This window comes from Emydura macquarii, unplaced genomic scaffold, assembly GCF_026122565.2.
Source record: "Emydura macquarii macquarii isolate MOO-44397 ecotype Brisbane River unplaced genomic scaffold, CSIRO-AGI_Emac_v2 contig_561, whole genome shotgun sequence".
Lineage (NCBI taxonomy): Eukaryota > Metazoa > Chordata > Testudines > Chelidae > Emydura > Emydura macquarii.
The window spans coordinates 7,419,809-7,446,610 of NW_027130698.1; the positions used below are offsets into that span (position 1 = coordinate 7,419,809).

General features: G+C 39.1%; 1 long non-coding RNA gene across 1 annotated transcript in view; it reads left to right on the forward strand.

Moving 5' to 3' along the window:
* The first annotated feature begins 15,329 nt into the window (after positions 1–15,329).
* The window catches only part of LOC137147667 (uncharacterized), a 67,673-nt gene continuing 56,200 nt past the window's right edge, over positions 15,330–26,802 (forward strand). Inside the window, exon 1 of the long non-coding RNA XR_010918295.1 lies at positions 15,330–15,365. This is a non-coding gene — a long non-coding RNA (uncharacterized lncRNA). The remainder of the gene's footprint in view (positions 15,366–26,802) is intronic.

The window sequence follows — 26,802 nt, forward strand, 5'->3', positions numbered from 1 at the left end:
ATTCACAGTTTGTGGTGATGACAGTGGAACCCATATTAATTTGTGTGGCAATATGTTAAACTGATTTCTTTAGTTTCATACCCCAATGATATACACTACGGATATTATTATATATTATCTATTAGTTAGGGCGTGGCGCCAGTTATTCTAGGTTCTGGACAAACACTGAACAGAAATACAGTCCTTACCCAAAAAGCTTACAAGTACTGTAGGACATTGATTCAATGGTATGCTTACTGCTTCTGGGAAACATATGTTAAACAACCTCTTTGTGTTCAGAGATGCTGATTTAATTCATCAATTTAAATGAATACAAATACAAATATTTTATTACAATGGTTTTTTTCAAAGTTAAGAAATATGGTACGGAGGACCACCTCTCTCCTTTGCATTATAAAAAGTAATTGATAAAAGCAAAGCTGAAAATGAGAGTTTCTTGGGGACAAGCTTTGATCAAATGCATGTAAATAGGGTGAAATACACTCAAGTACACTTAAAAAACACCTCACTCAGACATATTTTTCAGACTAAACTATTCCTTATTAATTCTAAGTGATTAATATCCAAAGGAAGCTAGATGAACACTATTTATTTTATTAATATATCTGTATTGTACCTCCACCATCACTGTACTTTGTCCTTTCCAAAATAATTTACATAAAGCTTAGATTATTGTCACAGAAAAAAATTGGCAAACAAGCATCTGAAAAAAAAAAAAAAAAGCCTTTATTGCTGGTGTTCATTATTTCACTGATAATAAGTGAAATACAATCTCAAATATATCAAATATATTTAGCAGTTTGAACAGTTATCTGCATCTAATTAGAGACCTGAAAATTATTAATATGCAAATTGAAAAGTTTTAATGCATGGTATTACCCTCAAATCTATTTAACACGTCCAAATGCATCTCTTCAGAATATTGGCCCATATTATCTGTATCATTTTTTAAAAGAATGTATAAAAATACAGAACTTGATTTAAAAAAAATGCTATTTCTCCCTTGGAACAAGAGCTGTATATCACATTAGACTTCCCTCTGGTAGAAGGAGGCCAAACGGGACTCTTGTTGGGGACCATCAATACTGCTTGTTGCACTGCATCATTAGTGATCTGGTGAAAGTGTTCCCTTTTCCACTCAGAATTGTCTTCACAGTGCTCCTAGCTTGTGAGGGAGGGACTCCAGATGATGGCTGGAATTTGTAAAGGGCTTGGTAATAACATTTGCAATTAAGAAACCAATGGCCCAATCCTGCTCCCATTGAATCTAATGGAAGAAGGATCTCTATTATCCCCAATAATTTACCAATAACTACCTTTGTGATTATGGAAATTAGGATAAAAGTAATCAAATCTAATGCTTCACAGCTTAACCTGACCAGACGGGGACTTTCAACCCCACATATGTTGCATGTAATCAAGTAGCTAACCTTTCCTGGCTTCCAGGAATGTGTCTTCCTCAGTTTCCCTTTTCCATGGTTGATTGATTGTTTTCCCCAGTGGTCCTCAGGCTGCCAGCATGCTTAGGTTCCTGAGATGACTTAGTCTTCTCCCTGTGTCATAAAGGTCTATCCCTTCTGGAACTAACAAACAAATCCACACACACACACAGTTCTTCACCCCCTTGGCTCAGACTTGCCCAGGAAAGTCATATGTACTAACTTCACCAAGTATCCCCTACCGTCCAGCTATGTTTTTCCACAATAGGAAGTCTGTTAAAAGATGTGGCTATGTTTACACTTGAGAAAGGTTCTGATATAGGATGGAACTTACAGGAAGACTAAAATATATACTGAAGGCTCTGGTGCATTTTAACATTCAAGAAATGAGCATGCATTTCTTTCCTTTATTGATTCTTCGTCATTTAAATATTACTTTATAATGTTCCTTCCTTTTAGCTTTTTTTCATAGCAGAATCATATTGTCACTGCAAATCAGGAACAAAACAATGAAACATTGTTTGATGTTGTTAAGCAAAAATTCCTTGTAAAATCCAAGGGCACATATTTAAGAGCAGTGAGGCACTCCAGGGTGTGCATTAATGGGCCATTAGTTTATTTCTTGGGTGGGTGAAGTTCCTTGGCCTTTAGCTTTGTGCCTTATCTTGCACCTGGAGCAGGCATTAATGGGCCATTAAGGCACTCCTTGGAATGCTTTTTTTTGTTTAATGTGATTAGACCAAAGTGTTTCATTACTTCCACATTTGCAATGTCCCTAACATTCATTTTGCAGAGTTGGACACAGCTGTGGGAATGACGAAAGAGAAATTGTGCTATCACATTATGCATAGCTGAGAAGCCGAGTTGAAACTCAAAACGTCTGGTCAAATTTAAAGTCCTTTTCTGAGCTGCATGTGACCTAGAAATATTGAACTATAGGCTTGATCCAAAAACCCATAGGAATCTTTCTATTAACTTTAGGGGTCTTTGAATTGGACTATCTATGAGTCCTCATTAACGAAGTATTGTGATGCCCTTGAAAGAGATGATAGAGGTGTTTACCATTCCTAGTGCTGGGTTATCTACTATTCTTGAACATCCATGCCTAATTCCACTATGGCAGTAGGATTCATTTGCCACTAAATCTTCTCCATTTCTATGAATCTATTTGCTGATTTTTGTAAAGCAACTCTTCCTCTCCAAATTTATATTGCATGTTGCATCAGGGTGCATGCATATGAAGGAGGTAGTCAAATATTACATGAACTCACAAAAGAACTAGACATTTATTGCCCTATCAGTCCATATTTCTGGTCATTCTGGTGACCAAAATGTGTTACAATAACCTATATGTAATCAAATTGCTTTCCCATTCCATTATTCACATGAGTATTCACAAGAATATTCACATGCCAGTGTGTTTGTGTGGTCACCATAAAAGCTATTTGAGGGTCTGGAAGGTATCCAGATGTTATGCTATCTGACCTAGGTGATCACACACTGACTCCAGGAGCTGTGGCTTTAAGAAAAGATACCAAATATCACAAGATCTGCTATAAAATCCCTAGGGTTGGCATCACTGAGCAGTAGTCACAATGAGTCACTCACAAGCAGTCTCCAACAATTAAATCCTCCAGTAATTATGAATAAAGGGGGGAAAAATCACTAAAATCCAAGCCAAGACCTTGGAATGCATCTAAGCTGTGTTTGGTGCAGTTCAGGAGATGAAGGGCTTCTCTACTTTACACATGCAGCCAACAGTCTAAAGGGATAAATGGAGTTTAGAGAGAGCCACGTGCTTCCTTTCCTTTTTTCATTCTCTTATCCTGGGGCTAGGGAAGGGGATGGTGGAGGAGCCGTTACAGGGGTTCTAAGACATCTGGAGATTTCTCCATGGTGAGGGAGGGAATATCCTCAAGTACTGGTTTTGGGGCTGGGGGCAGGCCCCAACCTTATGTCCATTTGTACACAGTTTGTGAAAAATAAAATGGTGAGGAATTTATCAAAAGAAATGTTTGTGAGACTAGTTAGCCTGCCTTTGGTTTCCAGAAATACAGAAGGAGAAAGGCTCCCTCCTTGTATTCCAGCAGGATCTCAATTTATTGACGTGTACTTGGGAGGTTTTAATTTAAATAAGTCTTCTAATTTTAGACTAAAAGGGACGCAGTGGAGGAGTTATCACATCCTACCATACCAATGAATAAACCAGAAACACTTATTCTTTATACTGTAAAAGAGCAGGTTTCATCTGTGGGTTGGGAAGGGGGAAACACTAGATGGGGAAATGAAGAAAGTATGACCCTGTTGCCCCCAAAACAAAAGAACCCAGTGCTGGAGAAGACAAGCAGGCTGCCTGGCATTCTTTCCTGCCTCTTCCTCCCCAGATCAGACATGGAGGAAAGGAGAGTTGGAAAGAGGGTCAGACATACTGATAAAAATATCTGTAGTGCTTACTTGCAAAATTATGGAAAGCACATTTGACTGGATAGTATATAATAAACATAGGTGAAGTGACAAAACTGCATTTTTATTGCTGATTTTGTCTTTCTGTGAGCTGTTTTCTTGGATTTAACTTGCAATCAAAGTAATATGATGTTCACATTCATTGGCTATATAATACATGTAGAATGTGATTTGCTTTCAAATGATATCTATCTTCAGTGCTAAAGCTATCTGATGAATTATTATCCATTTAAGCATATACCCCTAGGTAGGCTGTAATATTGCTCAGGGCAAAATATTCTTCTGTCAAGGGCAGAAGTGGATAGTAGCTTTTGGTTGTGGCACGTGAAATCCATCTAATCTGTGTATATTCCAAAGGAAAAATAAACACACAAATCTTTAAAAGATACAGTGAAGGCTACAAGTGTAATCTATAAAGAATGTTATTAAAAATAAGAAGAGTCATGCAGAAAAATGCAAGAATCTGGAACATTAAAAAAAATCTGATCTGTGTGCAAAGTTTTATCCATGTATTTTAACTACTTGTATGTAGTACCAGTCACTGTGTTCTCTTTTATATTTGTGAGAACTCATTGTTCTCAACAGGGCTGCCAGGATATAAGAGAGCAAAGGGATAGATTATGCAACTGACAACGCGGATGAGCATTTCATTACACAGAATAATCACTGAAGCCAACAGGTCTTGCATGTGTATGTGTTCACAAGAGTAAGGCTTCTACAATCTGGCCCAGAGTTTGGTCCACTATTTCTGGAAATTGTTAAATGACCATTTATTGGTAAATATGAAGAAATTTCCAAATCAAACGTATCCACATGGAGATTATCTGCTAATAATGTAAATAGTATGTGAAAACTGTGCTAAATACTTTGCAAAAGCTGGATACATTTTGTAATACTACTTCTTCATTGGATCATCTTCAATCTTCATAACACTGATCTAGCACTTTTCTACATTAGGGTGAGCTAGGATCAACAAGACTCACAGGCCCACTGGCATTTTCACCACCATATTGCTTACACCATCTTTGAGAAGGATTAGCCAACACAGTGAGAAAAGCATCTCAGGAACCTCTGAGCCATGGACTCTGGAGCCATGTCCACACTACTGATGTTAGTGTTGCTAGCACTGTGGATCTTAACAGGAGGCAGCAACAATGGGAATTGTTTTGTAGATGTGCCTGGTGTAGCTACAGCCACAGATGAAAAATCTCTTCAGAGATCTTCAAAATCAGACCTTACCCATTGTGCCTGTCTACAAGGAAAAAATAATGAATCACAGAAAAAGTTGCCTTCCCTGTATCGCATTCACCTGCTAATAACTAGCAAAGCAAACAAACTCTAACCAGAACAGAAATAGCCATTTTTTCTTCTTTATTGTTGTACTTTTGAATTCACGTCCAACTAAATGTTGGCAAAGTGTAATATTTTACAGAAACCCACAGAAATATTTTAAAATGGCCTTTCTGAATAATTGAAGATGTCTTTGTCTTTTTACCAGAACTCTCTATAAACTCAACATACCATCATGCAAGTTTACCACAATATTATCTACAACATATTATTTAGTATTATTTCAGAGTCTTACTGTAAGTGATGGAATTAGTACCAGGACAAATATAGCAGGTTTTACTAGCATGTAGTTTATGGGCTCCGCTAGCACTCATCGTAAGTGAAATTAGAATTCTATACCTCATAATAGGCTGAACTGAAGCTGGATTTTATGCAAGTACGTGGAGAAATGAGAAATGCGGAAGAGAAGAAGTGCTGCCCCCTCTCTCCTCTCTTCCCCCCCACACATGTGCATTACAAAACTAGTATATGGAGCAGTCATAACTGGATTCCTGGGAGCGCACTTTGGTTGTATCTGTTTCTTACATGCAAGGAGTGGAAAACTGCCATGGGTTTCCCTTCCCTGTTCACTTATGAAAGGACCAGCCACAATCTGACCTATTTCTAGTCACAGAGAATGAGGTACAGATTTCTAATTTTACTTACCATGTCATTGGGGCTGAGGGACATTCCCTCCCAATGAAGGCAGAGGAGGGGTGTGACTGGAACACGATGAAGGGCATGCAGCACTTCTCAAGGGGTGTAACAGCAGGTATGCTCCGTGCGCCCACTACTAATGTGCTTGGGAAAGAACACCCTATATTTCTCAGGGGAGGGGCACCTCCCCACTCCCCTTATCTGAGGATGCCTGCAATCTGTATAATCTAGTCCAAAGAAAATACATCTTTTTTCTTCCCTAAAAGAAAGGAAAGTTCTCGATGGCAGAAACCCTTTCAAGCTCAAGCAGCACAAGCCTCTCTTTTATTAATAGACCACATTCTCACTCACCTATCAGAGAAATTATCTCACAGGAGTACTTTGCACATGCATAGCACCTTCATTCTGAGGAAGTAAAAGCACTTTAAAATATTAATAAAACAATGATCACAGCAGCCCTATTTATACAAAAGGCACACTGCATCACAAAGAGGTCACATAACCTACCCAAGGCCACATGGCATGCCAGTGTTACAACTCAGGCATGTCGATTACCCATCCCTAACCACTAGACCTTTTCTATATAGGAAGGACCATAAGGTTTCCTTGGGTTACCAAGTCAAGGTTAGGAATCTGGGTCACCTCTAGACCAAAAAATACTGTCAGTGAAAAATGCAGACTCAGGATTGGAAGCACCTCCTCTAGGGAAGGAGGACTTCAGTTTTCTGACTATTCATTGTTTATAAATAAACCTACTTATTGCACTGTCAAAGGCCGCATGCTGGCACTTTACATAGATCAAGTAGCACATTAGTGCATGAATAGTCCCATTGGTTTAAACTGAGGAAGATATTTACATAGGATGCATAGGGGTGTCAAAATCTGGTTTAGCAGTGAATTGGACTATCACCAGTGATTGCTGCTTAGCACTAAATTGCACATTTCTTTTAATTTACTGACTGTTACTCTGTTCTTTAGGTGAGCTCTAGAAAATAAGATGCTCCAAAATTATAAAAAGATGGGTAAATGTTTTGGACCACTGTTGGAAATAATCCATCCTCAAAATAATGGTAGAATATTTTAGTCCATGCAAGATTTGATTATAGAAACAGTGATGGTATTTTTTAAAGATAAATTAAATTCCTTTTCCACTGAGGGCTCATGCCATTGCAATTCTTTCTTATCTAGCATTTCCCTGCAAGCTTTCAGAGTAAGATTAAAGATGTTTTCACCTGTATCTTAATACAGGTTAATTTCATTTGTTGTGGCTTTGGAATGTTTTATATATTGCAAATATTGATGGCCATGGGAGTGTTTGGTGGATCAGTTTTTTTCAGGAGGACTTTCTCCAACTTCAAGGTGTAAGTCTGCCTGTAGGGCTGTCTCTACTCATTTCTGCTTCCCCCTATGTACAGAAAATACTGACTCCAGAGCATTGCTCTTGTCCAGTATAACTGTGAAAAGATTTCGCCCTGTCTGTATGAGTGTGAAAAGTTGAAAAAACATGGCTTCTCCCTGCTGTACACAACAGATTACTTTAATAACCATGTCATATTTCAATGGAAATGTACCTGCATAGAACAACTACTATACTTCAAGAGTTGTCTGTAGTAAGCAGCTGGAGTCTGATTGCCCTTGGTTGTTTCACTTTATTCTTCTTAAAGATTCAGCAGAAGAATCAAACAGGCTTCTGCACATTTCAGCAAGTTCTTCTGTTGTTATTAACTTTTCTTCTACTCTGCTCAATTTCTGTAGGTGAGAATGTGAGAATGTGCCTCAAGTTTATATATTTTGTTACAAACAGGCAAATTAACATTTGTTCAATTCTGAGCCGAATAACCCAGCAATCAAGAGTAAAATAGAAAGTTGGTACATTGTTCCTGACTACAAGAACTCAACCTGAAAAATAAGAACAGTCTCTCAGACCCATCAATATTCATTTCTGGCAGCAAGGTGGCAATCAATCTGCCTCATCTTCTGTCAGTATCCTGAGCTTGCTCAGTGTAATCAATCTGATCTTGCTGGGGGCAAGTTGTTGCCAATGGGAATGAAAGACATATTATTAGACAACTGCCCTTTGATGAGTGACAAAGTTCTTTAGGAAGCGAACTGTGGGGAGGAAAGAGGGTGCACTTCTGCAACACCAGGAAGACTTCACTTTTTCAACATGAGGTTTTCTGTAGTTGCATCTTAATATCTTTTCCCTTCCTGTTATCCCCAAATAAAAGGTGAATCCTCTCAGTTAAAATCTGCTTTTGCTTTGAGGAAATTAGTATGTTTTTGTTAAGGTACCTGTGTAAAAACTTGCAATTATTTCCCTTTGAATTGGAATTAATTTAATTAATTTACACCATGACAAAAATCCATTATGTTCTGTGGATAAAATGGCAACATTTGCAAAGTTGGAAATTATTATTTTTCACACAACATGAATTGGGAACAACTTGGAGTAATTGGGATGAAGATAAATGTCAATAAGTTGCTTCATTAATACTAGTGGGCTCTCTGATTGGTTAGCACTGGTTTTGATGCTTCTTTTATCCACACATATGATCTTCAGAAATTTTTCAACCTCCAAGCTCCAGGGCTTCTAAATTTGATGCTCACTATCACCAGTAACATGTGGCTGTAGGCCCATCTTGGCAAGGCCTTTCCTTTCAAATAGTATTTGAATATGCAGGCTAAAACAATCCTTTGGTATAATGTGTAAACAGCTTAATATTCATTCAGTGAACTTGGGGAAGCAGTAGTATCAGTAATATTGCAGGCATGTCTGAAAGAAGCCACAGGACTCAGCACCAGGACTAATTTATATCTTTAATCTGAGAGCTACATTTTCACTTTGGCAACCATATTCAGAGATAGGGTAGCTCTAGGTTATCAAAATGTTAGTTGAAGATACTAAAGGGATATGAAGTAGTTAGTTCAAGGTAGCTGAACCAATTTTTCATTCAATCCTCAAGTACCCATTTTTGCTTCACCATTATTTGTGTAGGATACCTGAAACTGTGACAATTCACAAGGGGAGCCCATTGTGAAACTGAGCTATTTCTGCCTCTCTTTTCAACAAACATCATCTTTCAGAGGTCAATCAGCTTTAAATCAATTTGTTAAACATAGGGAAACTTTGTATCACTTTCAGTATTATGACCAGCACCCTCCTTCGTTCATATTATGGTATAAAAAAGCTTTTTAGGGAGGCAGCTTCTTTCTGGTATGATACTGCAATTTTGTATTATTCATTGATATGTCTACATTATAATTACATTCTCCCTCCCACTAAAAAAATGAAACTGCAGTTTTCACAGAAGAATTTTTATTATTTTTGTAGACAAATGTGATCCCAGGGCTTGTCTACACATGAAAATTAATCTGGAATAAGCCAAAGTGAATTTAAAGCAAATGAACTATTCCTGAATTAAGTCTATGTGTGGACATTCTTATTCCATTCCAACTGGATGAAGACAATTCAGAATTAAACACTCTTATTCTAGATTAAGAGCATCTACACATGGAATTAATAAGGCATAGCTATTCCAAAAACAACTCTGCATGTGGGCAAATCCCTATACCTTGGAAACTGACAGTTTTAATTTATAGTTATATAAAAACAGCTGAAAAATTAGGGCAAAACAAGGACAATATGTATTTCACATTTTTATCAGTTTGCTATGTTGATCACTGTGACACTGCCTAGAAGATGAGTGACCGTTTATAATACTATTAATACCAATATGACAAAATTGCAATGATTCTTGCAAGATATGCCATGTAAAGTATCAATGGAAAGGTTGCAATCTGTCGAATGTGATTATCCTGTTTGTATGCATATATCACATTTGTATCTGAAAGTTAGGAATATTAACTATTAACCTGTATTTCAAATGTGTTTGCTGCTGGGGTAACACCCATATTGTTGTATATAGTCTAGTGAATGGACTACACAACTTAATGGCCTATTAAAGGTATTTAGCTTGCACAATAGACCATAGAAGAAGCCTCTCCCCACATGGTGAGCCTTCCTGTGAATGTTCTACCCAGAGCATGGACATTGGCTTCTCCTATGACTCATCAAAGCACGCAAGGGCATGTGACTTACTCATGTGATCCTGGACTCCATTTTGTGCCTGTGAGCTTCCACAAGCTTAGGCTAAAAACATCCACCCACATACAAGAAGGCATATAAAGCAGCTTCACCATCTCCATTTTGTTTTCCTTCCTGCTTCTTACCTCTGGATCAACTCCTCTACATCTGAAGATTTGAACAAAGGACTGAGACCCATCCATGTACTGAATGAGATCCAGAGAAACTGTACAAGCCTGCAAACTCCACAATTCTAATATATATGAATTCTGAAGTCATTTGTATGTATCTGATTGCTTTGATCATTTAACATCTCTCATCTTGTTTGTTTCTTTCCTTTCAGAATAAACCTTTCATTTTAGGTACTAATGGATTGGCTGGCAGAATGATATTTCAGGAAAGATCCAACACAATATTGATCTGGTAATGTGGCTGGCGAATGTTTTGGAAAGTGAACAGAGTTTTTTAAATAACGTGTCTCTGTACTGGACCTAGTTGCTGATTGAGAGCCAGAGACTGAAATGTAATAAAGGGGGCTATGTATTTCTTTTTGGGGGGCTTCTTGATAACAAGTATGGGGAATCAGAAGCTCTGTTTGTGACTGGTTGGTGAATATAACTTCAGTTTTGGGAGAATCTGCTGTCCTGTGTTGCACCCTGCCCTGACCATTGCATTTTCAGGTAGGCTACCCTAGACACAGATGGGTCATGATTACTACTGGAGAGTCTCTCCCCAACCATATTGGGTCCTGGGAAAGAAAATGAAGAATCAAGAAAAGAAACGAGGCGATATGTAAAAAATATACATGAGAGGCTGTGGACAATAGAGCTTGACCAGATTACAACAGCTGAGGCACTTGCCCAGAGATTGTATATTAACACTTAACTCTTGTATGTTAACACTTAACTTTGGAAGGTATGTCTCCCTGCTATTTTCAGAGATGGAGCTTCTGAAAAATGTTGCACCCTCAAAACTATACTGGTATTTTAACTGCTTGTATGGCATACCCCGATTGATCCTGAAGAGATGAATGTTTGGCCACTCTGAATATTTGGCCAATAGACACTGACATTGTTTTACCTTATGTGGTGTAGCCAGACCACAGAAGAGTCCATTAACACTGGGGATTTTGGTTTGAGAAGATGGCAATAAAACAGTCTGCTACCAAAAGGGAGGTCAGGTTGTTTGTGAATAGAACGTTTTTGGGGAGAAGCCTAATGTTACTAAGGGCTATCCTTAAACTGCATTTCTAGAAATAGGTGAGCGAAAAAAGCACAAAGACTGTAGTGTCAGGGAGCATTTTGAGGAAAAGAAATGAATGCATTAAACAGAGGAATTAACTAGAACCCTTTGTAAGACTGGGACCAAGTTAAATTCAAATACCCACTGTAAACAGGTTAATGTGGTTTGTGACATTCTAATGAGTTATTTATAATGGTAACTGAGTGGTGAGAGAGACTTCCCATGGGGGCAGGGTACAGAAGGAAGAAAACAAATATCAGGAAGTGTCTGTAGTGTTCATTTCCTCTGAAAGTCTATTTTGTTGGGGTGCTCCCAACTTGCAAAATATATAATATGAGTCAATCAGCAAAAGTACAATTAAAATCAAATCCATAAATGGTATGTTTGGCATATAACTTGTCATGCTGCAATACAATGTACTCCTTGTAGAAGCTTTTTTTAAAAACTAAAGTTCAAATTCTTACATTTGTCTTTGTAGGAACTTGTAAAGAAGGCGCACATGAAGATGTACTTCTACAACCAACAGAGTGCTATCTCTCCAGGATAGATCCAGAAGTACTAGAGTGGGGGAGGAGGGGAGAATTGCTTTTCATGTACAATATATTCAGGGGACTAAAAACAAAGTTGTGGTACTTCCTTTACAACCACTGTCCTTGCTCAGAGCTATAGAATATTGTAGCAAGTGTCTTCAAAATTTCCTCATTATGGTATTCCTGTGAGCTTGTAATTTGTGTAAAATCACTAGATGTAATGGATTTTCCTACATCTTGTTCTTGTTCATCTTCCTTTACAGCTCCAAAGATATTCTCCCACTCTGTTACTTGGACCAGGAGAGAAGGATCCAAAACTAGCTCTCTAATCTCCACCACTAGTTATATTCTACTTAAATAGCATTCAGAGGTGTAATCAGGATTAGAGTCACATGACAATGGGTTCTGTACAAGCATATGAAGATGTGGTTCCTGCCCCAAGGAGCTTACAATTTACAATGTATAAATGAAATACTGAAAACAACATATACCTCTGGAAATCATAAAGCAATGGGGATTAGGCTGAGATTTTCAAAATGGCCTAAAGTAACAAGTAATTTCAAGAGGATTTGGGCATCTAACTCACTTAGGCACTTTTGAACATCCCAGTTGAAATAAATATCTAATCTTGTTGTGTGGATTTTGTGCCAAATGCTGCCTTTTCCCCCAAAGGAACATTTTAATTTTAGTTATTATGTATCATTTGTATTCTTATTTATTAATATTTTTATGCCAGGGAATGTACTGACTTGTGTTACCAAGATTACAGGTTTCCAGGGGCAGGTAAGACAAGGTATTCACGCGGTGCCTCTTAGACACAAGAGCAAACATGTCTAAACAGCCCATGGTATCAAGTCTGAGCCTGGATCAACAGACTTTGGCTCATGAGGGTCACACTACTGCTCTAAAAATAGCTGTGTAGTTGTTGTGGTGCATGCTGGAGCCTGTTGGAGACCATAATGACCTGAATCACACAGGGCTACAGTGTGGTGTTTTTGCCACAGCCCAGAATATAGAAAGGACAGAGCGCACTGTATCAGGGCTAATATTACAGACATTGTGCCTCCAACAGATTAGCTTTCTTGATGCTACTCTTTGCGTAGAAGGGGGTGCAGAGCCTTCTCCAGCCACGAACACTGAGCAGATGAACCAATACAGCCTAGGGGCCGGGGAGTGAAAAGCCCGGAATCCTCTTCTTGTCCATCCCCTTTCTGGTGACCTATCCCCCAGATTTCAGGGATCAGAGATGCTACCATCATAAAAGGCAATCAAGGAGTTATACAAGGGCTTCCTGCATGGCCCTCTGTCCCTATAAACCTGAGGAAAGAAGTGGGAGCAGTTGTTCTACTATACTTGAAAGCATTTGACAAAAATGCTGGGCCCCAAATATCTCTGGCATTGATTATGTCGGAGGAATGCTTTGATTGCATTGTTGTGTCACAGAGCCCTCTGATAGAGTACAGCAACGGAAGCTGGGATGGCTCTATTACAGTGAACTACTTCAGCATCCAAACTAGTTATAAGAGAGACTTTTAAAAAAAATCTACTTCTACTGCCCCTTGGCATACATCACATTAATTTGCCCACTGTGATGGCAGATTTGCTTGTAAAACTACTGTCAAATCTGTGAACTCTCCAGAAATTTGCTTGTACGATACGGTCCTGTCAATGTGATATATCTAATCATTTATTAGCAGGCAACCTCGATGAGAAGATAGATGCAGGAAACAAATTCAGCTCTTCCATTTGCTAGCAACCACAGGTCATTACATCTCTATATATTGAATATTGAACACAGAAATATCATACCAAGAAGCTGTACAAGCCATTCATGTTCATTTAAGACCTAATTTCAATACATTAGTGAAATAGGTGAAAATTTATGCCCCAAAGGAGTTCAGCCTACATCACCCCTGCTACCTGAAATTAAACATTTCTGCTTCCCAGTTATCAAACTTAAAATCAATGTACCTGATTTTTTTTTCTGTTGCACAAATAGAAAGGTACAACTCACAACTACAACCTTTCAGGGTTGCTTTGTATCCTCTACACTCCCATCCACCCACGCACCGTTACTAGAAAACCTCAACACTCATGCTGTGCACACAAGCCATGAGTCCAGTTAAAACAAGGTTCAGCCATCAATTCAACATAGTCATTTATCTGGAAGTAAATTTAAAATCACTGCTGATAAAATGCATGACTGATGCAAAGAGTGGCAGAGTGGTAAAGGATGAGAACAGGGCAGTCATACCAAGTGATCTGCATTGCTTGGCGAGCTGGGCCCCATTCAAACAAATTGCATTTTAATATAGAAAAAGCAAAGTTATACAATTAGGAACAAGATATACAGGCCTGGGTTTAGTGTGGGGCCTGTGATATATGGGAGGTCAAACTTGATGATCTGGCGGTCTCTTCTTTGTTTAAACTCTGTTATTCTCTGACTAGCGAATGGGAGACTGTATCCTGGGAAACTGATTCTGAAAAGGATTTAAGGGTTATAGCTGATGAGTAATTCAAGGTAAGCTCCAAGTGTGATGCTGAGGCAAAAAGGGCTGTGATCCTTGGATGTATAAACAGAAGAGTAGTGAGTAGAGAGGCGTTTTTTAGGTTGTGGAGTTCACATTTTAAAAGGCTGTGGGGAAAATGGAGAAACTGGAGACAAAGAGCCACAAAAATGTTTCAAGGGTGAGAGAAAATACCTCAGACTGAAAGACTTTAAAAACTCAATCTGTTTAGTTTATCAAAAAGATTAAAGTGGTGACTTGATTACAATATATAAGTACCTGCAGGGGAAAGAAATGCCAGACTCTAAAGGACTCTTTAATGTAATGGACAAAGACATAAGAAGCAAGGCTGGAAGCTGAAACCAGACAAATTCAAATTGATAAAAAGGCACTTTTAAATGATTATCATTTGTTTGTTTATTTAAAACAGTGAGTGTGATTTGCTATTGAAACAAACAGCCAAGGGAAGTGATGGATTCTCTCAAAGTCTTAAAATCAACACTGGATGCTTTCTGGAAGATTTACTTTAGCAAAATATAATTTATGATTTAGTCAAACACTGGGCTCAATACAGAGGTATCAGGGTGAAATTTAATGGCCTGTAACATACAGGAGGTCAGACAAGATGATTTAATGATCCCTTCAGGCCTTAAACTCAATGAAAAATTACAGTTACATGTCACTTATTTTTAATGTTATGATACATCACACATTATGCTATCCTTTGTAACAGAATGTGAAAACAAAAAAAATCTCTCATAAGGGTAACCTACCACCCATAACAAAGTGCATTTTTTAGAGATGTCCCAAATGTGTTATTTTTTGATACCTGGCCCTTTGTGGCCCCTTGCTGGAGGCCCTGAGTTCCTGCTACCCATTGCTCCTTCCTGGGGCAGTGGAGATAGGTCCTCCAGACCTGCCTAGAGAAGCTTCATGGAAGCAGCCAACCAGAGCCCAGCAGGATCAGATAAAAGGAGTTGCAGGTGCTTAGCAGCTCAGTTCTGTTGTGAGACCAGAGGGGGAAGAAAAAGGGCTCTTCTCCAGCTAAAGAAGTTTTTGTGGGCTGTGGTTGCTAAAGCTGGGCATGGGAGGACCTGAGAACTCTAACCCTAAGGTAATTGGGTGGAGGTAAAGGGGAAGATGTAAAGGAAGCAGTATGGGGTTGCTGATTATAGGGTCCCTGGGTTGGAGCCTGGAGTAGTGGGTGGGTCTGGGTTACCCTACTAGCCACTGGCAAAGTGGCCTAAGATGTGAAAAAGGGCTAAGGCTCATTTAGAAGATTGAGAAAAGTGCTGAAGATGCCGGTGAGTGCATCTTTGCTGAACTCTTTGCTACTTCAGAAAGGGTCTACTGTGTGTGTCTTGGTTGGAGGGCTGACTTACTGAAGACCTATCTAGTGAGGTTGGCAACCTTTGGGGAGTGTCAGGAGTGGGACAAAGATTGCTGTATCCAAGCAGCACTAAGGTTGTGATTGTTGCCAGTCACAACTATGCACTCTTAGGAAGATTCAAGAGAGAAGGAGGTTAAAAAATTATAATTTAAGAAAGCTGAAACTTTTCTCATTTAATTTTTTCATCTAAACACTTAAAACCATGATACTTTCAAGGGATTTATCTTTAAAGAGAAAATTTAAATTGACAAGACAGAGGTTAGATGGACACCCCTGAATGTTGTACATAAGCACCTCTAATTCTTATGACTCAAGCCTTTTATGACTCAAGCAATTCATTCATCTTGTGGTTTCAACACACTTGTTCCAGTAATTGGTGTAACAGGAATAGGCCAAATCCTCATGCTACACTGGAGGCACAAAAGAGACAAAGCCACTTTGAACAGCCAGCTGGGGAGCCGTCTTCTTTAGAGCATGCCCAGATGGTATGAAGCCAGGGTAGTCAGATCTGTGGTCAGTAGTGTGGCAACACCCCCTGGCTTGAAGTAGTCATAACAACCAAATACATGGTTTCCGCTTTCAGCACCCCCACTATAATTTTTTATCACCTTTATCTGTGCATCCTCCTTCTGCACTCCCTCTCACCCACCTGATATAGAAGGCATTCTGTGAGTAGCAGAAGCATGGCCAGAGCATGTTGCACTCAGGGGATTCTATATTGACAATAGTCTTTAAGGGGGGCAATGCTACCTGTGCAAATTAGAGTAATCCTGATTCAGTCTCAGGGTGCCCCTGAGGTCAGGGAGAGGATGGAAAAGTGGCAGAAAGCTGTTTCCAGGTATGATTGAAAATAAAATGAGATTTCAATTAAAAAAAACCTACACAAGTGACTTACTTTCTCTTTAACTTCTTATGAGCAGTTGTCTGTAGTTGGGTAGGATACACAAACTGCCTAGGGTATTGCCTATGATGTGTTTACTTGGGGAATACATATACAAGGCAAATTCAAATCTCATGCAACTCCACTGAGCATAATGTATTTGTAACAGATGCACCTGATCCATTATCATAATTAAGCATTCTAGTATGACTGCCATCTTCAGTTGTACCTAATCTTATTCTCTACTGTTTCCAGTGTAAGAGGACACTTTGTTTTCCTCAAAATTGTTTTAATAACTACATAATCAAAGACTTTCTAATGAACTTTTGGTTTTTTTTATATTTTTTCTCTGCCCAAGTACTTCAGAATTGGAAGAAACAGGGCCTCAAAAGCAGCATTGTAGGACTACCATGACAACTGTTTGACTCAGACAGCTTTTCTTTTAAAATAACAAAGCCTTTATTTGTTGGTCTCAGTATTTTGTTTTCCTTTTATCTTGCTTGTACTTTTAAACTCTGCATACAATGACTTATCAGTACCTTACTGGTCCACTTACGTGTCTATTTGTAAAGTTCTCCCTCTTCAGTAAACACTTGTCTTACCGCAAAAATACTCCCCCACCCCTCAAAAACCCAGCAAACAAGCAATCTATTTTTGCTGTGCAATGTGCCTGTTTAGTTAATTACATGTTCTGATGTTCTCTTTAAAAAAAATATCCTTTAACAGTAGGAGTCTTTTTTTGTGCATGTGCAACCACTTTTTTCATAATAGTATTAGTAATAGTAAGAAACTGTTAGCCATTAATTTTAGGTAACTAACTTCAGACATGCATTTATGGCATTGTATATGAACTCCTACATGGGGTAGCTGACACAGTCAGTTTGACTGATGAACACACCTCCTGCATTTGGACACATTTATGCACATGCAGTTTTAAAAAGAGCCCTTCTATAGAAGTTAGAGTCTTTGTCTTGTTAGTGAAAATCCAAGTCCAAAAATGTGTTGTGTATGTGTAAGTTTGAATATTGATTAGCTTTAAGAACCTCTTCACCTCCAGAAGCATTCTGTAGGAACTGTTAATTGCCTTACTGTCTGTTTCTGAGATGTATTTGACTTACACCCTTTATTAAATGATGGAACCTGCACATTGAAATGGCTCCTGTTTGGTGGCCCAGCACTGACAGTAGTGGAGGAAGAGACCAACTCCTGGAGCCCTGCCTTTCCGTTGCAATGCACAACCAAAACAAAAACAACCAATGCACAATCAAAGTTAGAGTTTGAAGTGTAATTGGTTTGGTTTTTTATCTTCTACTGAATCCATTTACAGTTCTTGTTTTGTCACCTGAGCACTCCTGTTTCGTGTTCATTTATATCCATATTTTAGCACTAAAGTTAATTGAACGTATTCAAGAATTCCCTCTTTATGATGGCAGATATTTTTTTTCTCTGAAATGGTTCCTGTCTCAAGACCATACGTCATGGGTGAGATCATCAGCTGCTAGAACTCTGCTGGGCACAGTTAGGAGGTGGTCAAAGCTATTTCTGTGCTGCTTCAATCACTGCAAAACAGAGCAGCCTCAGGGTGGCTCTTAATTCTGCCATTTTTTAATATTCTCCAGTGCCTTTTCCCATTACTGACGTGTCCCCCTCTATACTAAAGGTGCGAAGAGGTGGTAGATACAGCTACTCTGGCCTTAGGCTAGCCAGGGACTATTTTGTCCTGGGGAGGGGGAAGGTGTGTGTTGTGGAATCTTCGGATTACTATTTTTCATGCATCTTTGCCTCCTCCTATGGATACTGCATAGTAAATATATATATCTCCTCAACTTAAACTTCCCCCATCGCTTCCCCCTTTTCATCATTATTTCTCCCCCCATATCCCTTTCTAGTCATCTTTCACTCTGGTGCTTCTTGTCAGACTGTCATCATTCCGTCAATGTCAGTGAATTCTGAACATGCATAGTTTTCTTTCAGGACTCAGTGCTCAGTTGTAGTTATCATAGTGCACTGAAGTACATTAGCCATGGAAGTTGCTGCAGAATTTAAGTAAACTAAAGTGTTTAAAAATGTTACCATATCACTTATTTCTTTGGACATTAGAAATCCTATTTAGCCCTGGAGTTAGTTAACTTTTTTGGGGGGTCAGTATACCATCCTGTGCACCACTTTCTCCTCACTAGTCTCCTTTCAATATAAGGGCAAAGAATCTTAGTTTTATTTTTTAAAGGTTTTTGTTTGTCAGTAAGTTACTCTCCTTGCATCTACTTAAATATTCTTCTATCCCCTTCACTGACCTCTTGTTCATTATGTGCTGTACTTAGAATATTGCTTATTTAATCCTGTCCTAATGCAATCTATATTTCACTCTCTACCTTGGCCTTTATCACTTTTCAGACTCAGATTCATTCTATAGTCTTGTGTTTCTTTTGCACCCTTGCTTTTTTTGTTTACATGACCTTGTTCATATACATAGGCGTTCTTAAAAGACCTCAGCTGGTGTATTTATCACCACTGCTATTATTATACATCAATTTCATCTGTCCTTTCCCCTTTTGAGAAAGTGGGTCATAACAGTGCTCTTTAATTCAGCATAAATGAAGATGCACTCTGTGCTATATGCAACATACTCTCTTTATACATGCTTCATTGTGAGCATATCTGACAACTTTTGCCAGAATTAACCATCAACATTATTTCATTTTTTCATTACACTTCAGTGATTACCTCAATTCTAAGGCTTTCATCATGGAATTATTCTACATGATAAATGTACTAAGAATTTGTCTGAAAATTGCTGGTGAAAAAAACTGTAAAGTTAGTAAAAATCAAGTCAAGTGGCAGATTAATTTTTGGTTGAAAAATTAGCAGAAAGACTACTTTTGCTTCACATGGATTCTCCCACACTGAATAGTGAGGCTACTATGATGGATCTAAAGCTGCCCCTAATAATTTATCAATACCCTATCTTGACATGGTGTGTTAATGTAATAGCAGGGTTGTCAATAAATGCATGTAGGAAGTTGGGAGCTGGAACCTGATACATAGTCTCAAGTACTTGGACAGTGTGTAAGAGTCAGCTGCTTTGAAATTCTACCTCAAATACCTTTATGATCTCAGACCAGATTGGGGAAGCAGATCTGAGATGTGGAAATGCAGAACAAAGTCTTTGGCTGGATTTAAAAGTCTCTCAAGGACTGGGAGATGGAGATAAGGGAAGAGATACCCACACTGCCAGAAGCTAGGAATCTGGAATAAGATAGGCATGTGGATAAGTACTCTTATGTGATGCTTTGTTGTTGCTATTAAGAACAAACAATACTTTATTTTTAAGAAACTGGTTACTGTATTCGCTACTGGTCACAAGCACCAAAGGAAACAGGCATCAAATCCAGCTGGACCTACATTTTAGACACAGGGTGCTGTAGACTAAAACTGCGTCAAGAGTGGGCAAATCTTGAGAGAGGTGAAGACACCATGAGTTCTTTGGAGTGCCTTCAGATGAAAGAGGAATCAAAGGTGCAGCTGACCCTGTCACCAGGACAGCTACACTTGGAATACTAATTCATCAATTCTAAATCATCATTGGTTAGATCAGTTAGATTGGCATTCTTTGGAAAATGCAACATCAAAAAGGAAGGCTATTTTTGTGGTCAATACACTGGACTGGGGTTGAGAAAATGTAGGTTGACTTCCATGGTCTGCAACAGACTTCTTGTGTGACCTTGTGCAAATTACTTAGCGTCACTGCCTCAATTCCCCCATCTGTAGAATGGGGATATAATGATGCTGCTTCTCTCCCACTTATCTATTTAGATTGCAAATAGTTCTGGGCAAGGACTATTATGTATGCATTTCCTAACACAAAAGCATTCTGGCCTCATAATATAAACTGTAGTAAACCATAAATAGGGTATGGAGAGCTTTGTAGCAGTTGTATCAGGATTTGATGAAGAATAAGAATGACAAGCTCCATATGCAGAAAGGCCGGAAGGAGCTTCAGAATGGGAGAGACGGATGTAATTTAGACTGCTCTTAAATACAGTTGATCAAATGCTTAGATTAGTTTGTTGAACTGAATGCAGCTTTCAATCTGTTGTCTTATTTGTTTTTCTGAAAGTATTTTTACTACAGGTATTTGTGCCAGTGTTTGATCCCAAACTCTGTAAGAAAAATATTGAAATAGTATTGTTCACTATTTATTCAGTTACTTATCTAGCAGTTATCTACCGAGGGAAGAGAAACTATATCCTATTACTCAGATAATCAAAGGTGGAATAGAAATGAACAGTTTGTGGGGGAAAAACCTACAGGCTATACAAACTGTTTGTCCAAACAGTTGACAACAATTCTATCTGTAGAGATCAAGATCAGTTTAGGAATAATATGTAAACAGAGAGGGCGGGGAGAAGAATAAATTCCCAATTAATTCAACCAGCTCTGCTTGCAAATTTGGGTCTCTAAAACTTCATTTTATTACATTTCTCAATAGTGTCACTGTTAGTTTCCCTATTTCTTTCTCTAACAATATCTCAGTTAGTACAGAACTTGCAGACAAATGTTGACTTTCTAGATATATGGCCTGAATCTGAAAACCTTCCCTCATGTCAGTTGCCTTATTGACTGTTGTGACGACAGTACCAACATTTTTAACAATTCCGTCATTCTTTTAAAAAAATGTCCCCATGTTACACCCGCAGCATTTCCCTTACCCCATTGTGGGTATTACTATTCAGTGTTTTCTTCTTCTCTTGAACATCTGAAATTGCACCACCAGAAGTAACAGCTCTCCATCAATAGAAAACCTACTTCAGGAAAACAGCGGGACTTAGAAAATATTGGGACAGTTAAGGCTGAAGATATCCTGGTGATGGTGCAGTATAGAAACTTAGACCCGTCAGATGAAGCCTTGGCAGATAGGAACAGCAGCAAAGAGCAGAAATGCAAGAAAGAGTATTTAAATACTATACTAATAAACAAGTTTTACAAGGTTCAGAGTATGGGTTCAGAAAAAAACAACTTTCTATTAGCTGCAGCTTATCCAAGCTCTCTGAACTTGAGTTAGCAGAGTTTGAATGAAATCTCATGAGACTATTGAGCTGAAACTTTACCACTTAACTTGCTTACTGATTCAGGCCTGAAGTAAAATAACAGCCTTCCAGACTAGACTGACATATCTGGGGTCTAGCAAGGACCAGAAGTAGACCTGGATGTAAATGGAAATCAATTCAGTTTTGCGGATGTGGACAGTTTCACCAATAAACAAGTTAAACCTAGAAAACAAATACAAACACCTTTCTTGTGGGTCCATTCTGAGTCCTCTCCCCCCAAAGTGCTCTGTTCAATGCTCTATCACACCACATGCTAACGTGTCTTCCTTTCTGAGATCCCCACCACTTTGGGTTGGCCTCTGTCTTTTCCCCTCAGTCTTGTCTGTTGGACTTTTACTTACCTAGTTGTCAGGAATGGGCTTTGCATGACCAGACTTTCTGAGCCTGAGCTTCCTCTTTTTGTTTATGGGTGTTAATTTGAGCATGTCTCTAACATACACGCCCCTTACATGGTCTCTCTGGCTTACACCACTTGCATCTTGTGGGCAGGCAGGGTCTGGTGTCAGACTGCAGCTCTCATCCCAGCCTGGGAGCTCAGCTGGTGTGGGTGGGAAGAAGGAAGGAAGGTGGAGAGCAGTGAGTGAGGGGGAAGGGGAGAGAGGCAGAGCGTGTGTGTGTGGTGGGGGGGAGCGCAGGAGTTTTCAGAAATTAGAAAGTTGACAACCCTAAGCGCAGTCCATGAGCCCCACTGTGCTGCCTTAGATTGGAGTGACCACAGCCCCTGACAGGCTGCTGGTTTAGCCGTCCTTCTTATAAGCCTGGCCCCATACCCACAGCTGCACTTGCCTTTGCTCCAGTCTCTGTTCCCTTTTAGCTTCTGCCTGGCTCTGCCTCTGGCTTAGGGTAAACTAGAGTCTTGTCTGGCTCTGGCACTTGGCTTCTGCCCCTCTGGTGCTAACCCTGAGCTCACTTCCTGGACTCCTAGACCAGTTCTAAGAGGAAGGCCAGACTCTCCCATTCACCACTGGGCCTGATCACTTGATCATCAACACCCCCTTTTCATTACTAGAAGCATTTGAGGGGGAAAATGTTAGTTGGAAAATTTCTGGAGAGTGCCAATTTATCAACACACACTGCTCATGAAACAGGTTCAGGTTTGAATTTCCCTACTTAATTTCAAAACTTGATCAACTTTTTGTTTTGACACTTCAGATAAAAACATCCATTTTTCCAGCTCATGATGACTTAGACACTTAAGCTACACTGAAAACCATTTAATGTTCGATTGACCAGAAAGTTGGCTTCATGGTTCACTAATACTTATGATTAACTTTCTATCCCAATTTGAGATGGAAACAATTGAACCTCTCAAACATTTTCAGGATGAGAAAACTGTTCCCCACTTGGCTCTGACTCTACCCATCTTCATGAACCTGAAGGGATTTGTCCAAGAAGTAAGAGGGGAGAAAAGGGCAGTTGGAAAGATTTCAGTATTTCTGCTTGCTGAGCAGTATAAAGAGTTCACAGAAATACAAACTGAGTGGGAAGACATAAAACTAAAAATAATGAAAGGGCTTGAGACAGGACAAAAGGAGAAAATAGAAAATGAATGGAGAGAGAAAGAGACAGACTACAAAACCTGGTGGTGAGACTAGCCAGAGAAGCAAAGGCAAAGGACAGTATTGAACAGGGCTATGAAGAAAAAAAATTCTCTTCACTGTTTCCTCCTCACTTTTCCTCCTTTATTCTTCATCCTTCTTTTGCAGCCTCCCTTACTTCCCTGCCCTTCTGTTTTCTTACACTTCGGTAAACAACCATTCTTGTTTTTGTTGGGTAATAGTCCTTTGTAATAAATAAAATGAAGCATCAATGTTTGCTGGATATATTTAGGGAGATAAAATTCATATGTCAGCCATCAGGAATGGAGGGGGGACAGCCTAGTACACAAATGAACATTTCTATGCTTTGTTTTAAGGCCTCCATCTTTGGATGGGAGCTTAGGAAAAAGGGATGCTTCAAGACTGTTCAAAAATCACACCCAAGGCATCAACCTTTCAATTTCTCAAACAAAATGAATACCATGTCTCACATATATCCAGAACATAAAGAATCCAATCTGAATGCAGTGTCAAAATGAGGAAACAACTGTGTGATAAAATGAAAAGCATTGTGGCCTTGATACATGACTTATATAGTACTAGCACATCTTTTTCCTGCTCCCCCTGTACCATGCCCCTTACCTCTGCTTCAAAGCAGTGCTTAAAATATTCAAGTCTGTCAGCCCTGTACATCATTATAATGAAAGCATGAAATGTTCTGCATCTTTCTAATGACACACAGCCCTTTCACTGTTTTATAGGCAATTGCAGAGGTTCAATCAACTCGTGTCAGGGCTCAAAACTGAAAATGCAAAGAAATGTTAGGGAGCAGTGGTTGCAGTAAAGTAGGACAACATGTCAGATGTACAACACTTCAGGCTTATATTGCTTCTCAAAGTAAAATTTGTGACATATGTTGTCTTTGGTTTCTGAATGACTTGTTGCACCTTTTAAGATGTGCTAGAAATGGAGACTCCGGCCAAAGAGTGATTCAGGCAGGAGACCAAATGGAGGGCAGAGGATAAAGGGGAAGAGAGAGAGAGGGGAGACTAACACATGGAAGTTTAACAAAAGAGGGACTTTTTAAAAGTTTTAAATAAGAAAACGTTTTTTGTTTTTTCTTTTCAGGAACTGAGCTATAATGCAGCACACTAGTCAGATTTGTTTAAACATGTTTCTCATGGGAACATCACTCAGTCCCCTCTTAAGTTATGGATGTGAATGCTGTTCATTGCTTCTCACAGAGATGCCAACAGAAGCAATAATATTGGGAGTCATGCTTGATGGAGTAAGAGCATAAGGAAAAAGGAAAGATAGGGGTATTCAGATGTTTGTGGAACAGTCCCATTGCTGTTCCTTTGTGATAGCTGTGTAGTAACCAGTTAATAGTGAGAGATGGGATGGGATATTCCATGAAGATTAGCTGTGTATCGAAAAGATGGAAATGGAGGGGAAAAAATGAGATTGCAAAAGAAACTTCCTATTTTGCCAGGCTCCTGGTTTAAGTTGTCTGCCTGTTTTGCGCACTCTATTTTAAAAACAAAGTGAAATAAAAGGGTAGTGAATTGTGTATTAAAAGGGAAAGATCTCTCTCAGCCTCTGATTATGGAATAAGCCACAGGTGCTCTATCCTGCATCCGCTGATATCAGTGTTAGGGACTCCCATTGACACTGGATGTGGGATCAGCCTCTCTTGACCTTTAAGTGTTGATTCATGATGAACAGCAGTGGCTCTGCTATATTGGGTCACATTCAATACACACTTCATGAAGACACATGCAAGATGGAAAATGGTAAGACTCAAGAGGTGAATTGTGCCAACTCTGTGGGTGTTCCGGGGCTGAAGCGCACACAGAAAAAAAAATCCGATGCCACAGATCAGATGTGTAGGGGTGGCAGCCCTCAGCGGCGCCATGCGACTCAGCTGTTCAGCAGCAGTCAGATGAAGGGTGACACTGAGGATCAGCTGTTCCATGGGCAATTGGGACCAGCCCTGACTGTGGCCCTGCCCCGCCTCTTCCCACCCCCACTCCGACTCTTTCCCCGAGGCCCTCCCCGCCCTGCCCTTACTCCTTCTCTTTCCCCAAAGCCCCCTATCAGCACCCATGAGCAAAACCAAAAATTGGTGCCTGCTTCCTCCTGTTTCAATTGGAGCAGTAGAAATAGCAGACAGAGGCTTTATCAGGCTGTCAAATGGGAGTTTATTTTTTGATGTATATAGCATCTGGTAGCACTAAAAGTATCTTTGAAATGTCTCACACAATAAAGCCACTTAGCTTTAAACAACTATCAGTTTAGAAGTCCTTTAAAGTCAGACGGTTCCTCTTCTCAAAAAATGTATTTTTGAAAACCAAAGTAGTCTGGATGGGATTAGTGTTTACGCTGTTTGAATTTACAGGCACCCCTCTTGCACTACAACTTAAATTCTGATTTGTTTGGTGCCTATCTAGTTTTCTTGACAAAGACTGAAATAAAATGACACTAAATCTACAGAAATCCCCACAGAATTCAAACATTCCTTTAAGATGGATAGATTCCTAGGTCAGAAGGAACCATTGTGATCATCTAGTCTGACTTGTATAACATATGTCGTAGAAATTCCCCAAAATAATTCCTAGAGCATATATATTTAGAAAAACATCTGATTTTTATTTAAACATGGTCATGTTGATGAATCCACTGTGGCTTTTGGTAAATTGTTCCAGTGACTAGTTACTCACTGTTAAGCACTTACATTTTATGTCCAGTCTGAATTTGTTTAGCTTCATCTTCGAGTCATTGGATCTTCTTGTAACATTTTCTGCTAGATTGAAGAGCTCATTATTAAATATTTGTTATTATTTAGACTGTAATTAACTTTCTCTTTGTTAAGCTAAATAGGTTGGGCTGTTTGAGTCTTACTATATGGCAGATTTTGTAATCCTTTAAGCATGCTTATGGCTCTTCTCTGAGCTATACTTGAGTTGTGGCTATAGGAACTGGACACTGTATTCCAGTCTAGTTCTAGTGTTCTAGTCACTGGCTCAGTCACACCATTGCCAAATAGAGGTAAAATAGTCTCATTTCTACTTGAGGGTCCAATTTTTATGCAGCCAATGATTTACCCTTTTGGCCAGTCTCGCACTGGGAACTTGTGTTCCCACCACAACCCCACCACAACTTTTTTCAGAGTCCCAACATCCCAGACTAGTTTTCCTGTAAGTTTGCCCTGCATTCTTTCTTCCTAGATTTAGCCAAACACTGATGATTTGTGTGAGCCCAGCTTAACAAGGGATCCAGATCACTTTGTATCAGTGACCTGTCCTTTTCATTATTTACCGATTTCCCCCAAATTTCCGCAAACTTTAAGTGAACATTTCATTTTCTTCCAGGTCACTGATACAAATGTTAAATAGTGTAGGGTCAACAACCAAACCCTGTGGGACCCATCTAGAAACATACTGATTCAATGAGTCCCAGTGTAGTTACATTTTGAGACCTATCGGATAGCCAGTTTAAATCTATTTAATATGTACCATTTTAATTTTATCATTCCAGATTTTAATCAAAATGTCATGGAAGTCTTAATGTATTACATAATACTATTGCCTCTAACAACCAAAATTGTAACTTCATCAAAAATATTGGTCCTTTCA